This window comes from Penaeus vannamei, chromosome 21, assembly GCF_042767895.1.
Source record: "Penaeus vannamei isolate JL-2024 chromosome 21, ASM4276789v1, whole genome shotgun sequence".
NCBI classification, from domain to species: domain Eukaryota; kingdom Metazoa; phylum Arthropoda; class Malacostraca; order Decapoda; family Penaeidae; genus Penaeus; species Penaeus vannamei.
Window position 1 is genome coordinate 30,616,196 of NC_091569.1, and position 2,500 is coordinate 30,618,695.

General features: G+C 33.0%; 1 protein-coding gene across 1 annotated transcript in view; it reads left to right on the plus strand.

Moving 5' to 3' along the window:
• Window positions 1-1,964, plus strand: part of LOC113820666 (putative uncharacterized protein ENSP00000383309) — an 11,040-nt gene extending 9,076 nt beyond the window's left edge. The window contains exon 7 of the mRNA XM_070136081.1: window positions 1-1,964. This exon is cut by the window's left edge and continues 253 nt beyond it. The gene's annotated coding sequence lies outside the window, so the exon portion shown is untranslated.
• The last annotated feature ends 536 nt before the right edge of the window (window positions 1,965-2,500 follow it).

The window sequence follows — 2,500 nt, forward strand, 5'->3', positions numbered from 1 at the left end:
TTATTGCTTTGTTACAAATTTAAAAGCATACTACTGGGTAGTACGCTGCAGTGGAAATAATGTTGATGGCACTTCAGTTTTGCTTAAGTTTTTATAGATTCAAATATTCTATTTTTTTAATAACATATCTTTTCCACTTTGCATTTGTCTAAGACATTTATTCCAAGATTGAGAAATTCAAATTTCTCATTTATGAATGTGTTCTTGATCCATAGGCTTTGGTTTTATCATAAGCTTATATTTGATTTTTAGATATCTATCTCATGTTGATAGTTTTTGCATTATCGTTGTCTTCATATGTTACATTTTTAGTAGATAAATTTTCATACTTTGAATTTTTAGAAAAGTAGAGCCAACTGACATTTGTAGCCTAAGATTATACATTTATTAAAATGTACAAAGTGTGTTGCCTTCGAACATCTGTTATATATGATATAAGCAGGATGTCTGCGACAAATACTTTTGCGTATATTTGGAAATATGTCAGACATTATATTTAAACCTAAAATGTACCTGAAAATCAATTTATTTCTGTATTTGTAACTATATATAGCATTTATATACTGCTTGATCAGTAGTTTTGAATTATTGATATTCCATTGATGACAGTAGTTTGTAATGAAATAAATGTGTACATAGAAAAAAGAATTTTACAACCCTGAACTAATATACAAATTCAGTATTAGTATTATTCAAATTATCATGCAGTTTTGACTGAGGCCTAATGTTTGGGATCTCCCCTAGCTTGGGCCTCAGCACACTGCTCAACTAATTCTGCAATCTTTTCTCTTTATCTCTTTTTTCCAATTCTGGATCCTCCCTTTCCTGGCATTCCTCCTAAAACTGCTCTTTGAGATTTAATTGCCTTTAGACCTTCCATTTCCTTTTTGCTAATCCCAAATCACATATCCTCCATTTGATGTAGTCATTCTTTTGTTTATCCTTACCCTAACACAAATTACTCCCTCTGTACCCTTTACAATACCATACTATCCTAAACTGACTTAAGACTTTTGATGTGTAGCACATTTAATCATCAAGTCACCCCTCTTTACACTTTTAAGAACTAAACCTTCCTTTAGTGCTACATGACCTTTGATGTCTTGCCCATTTATTTTGCTTTGTAACCACAAACAATTAACCATTCAAATCTCAGTGTATTTCTAGTATATTGATTATCCTGCTATTCAGTAATATACCAATGCAAGGTTTGAATCTAAAGCTGTCTCCACAAAATGAGCTAATTGTCATGAATACCTGCATGACTGGCAATAATTAAAACTGCCAGTAGGTGGTTGTGTGAAGTACAATCACAGTCTGGCAGTTTTCCTTAACCATGGACCTGTCAGTTACTTGACGCTGAGCTTTGCTGCTCCAGCTTGGTGTGCTTAAGAGAACCATCTGTTCATGTGAATTTACTTAACCACAACTGATAGAAATCTTGAAATTATGTATGTACATTTGGTTGTAGTCTGACTGGTGATCATATTAACACTATATTGCAAAACTGGAAAGCATATTCATCCAGACTACATTCACTCTCCATCTAAAGGAAACCACAATGTGTTTATGCTCATTCAGTACAGCCTCTAAGTGTTACATTATAAGTAATGAAAGCAAGTTTACTATTATTTATTGCCCAGAGCAAAAGACAAAGATATAACCTCATCTACAAAAAGTGTACTACACTAAACAATAAAAAATGTTGTAGGGTACCAAAAACCTACAGAAGCAATCTGTAAGGGAAAACAAACAGTTCATTCTGATGAATGTAATAAAATTCATAAATGGGGGTGAATAACTTTGCAATTCAAGAGGTACAACTACAGGTTATTTTTTCTTTGATCTAAACTTAATCTAGTGGCTCAATTTGTACACATACTTGTATATTCTGTAGATTCATCAGTACTTATAAGACCAAAGATGATTATGTTTTAAAGAATAAAATATGCTAAGGCTTTTAAGAATTGGTATTCCTAACCTTAGTTAACACTTATGGAACTATTAATAAGTTCATAAGAAATTAACACAATATTTTTTTGCTTTACCATTTACCAGATACAGAGTTAGATTTCTCAAGAGGACACAGAAACCTAAAAATACCTACTACATACCATGAGAAAAGTGATTGGTTAGTGTTAAGGTAGAAAGTGAAAAAATATATATAAGAGTAAGGCTGCTTATGCCATTTTGCAAGGAAATTATATGTATATAGAAGTGATGAAGAAATAAAAGGAGAGGGGAGGAAGAGAAAGTGGTAAGTATACTAATACCAGACAGCAGACGCATCTAAAATCACCCCATTTGCACTCCCTCTTTAGAGATTAGGGTTAGGAAAGGGTTAAGGGCATATGGTGATTGGATGAAATGGAGTGTATCTGTGGCTGAGGAAGCTATGGGAACATTGTTTAAGGAAAACTGGCTAAAGAGCTATTAAGGAAAAAGGGTAGGTGGAACTTCAGGGGGAGGAGGTTGGATATTGGCAAATATTTTGTGTAGA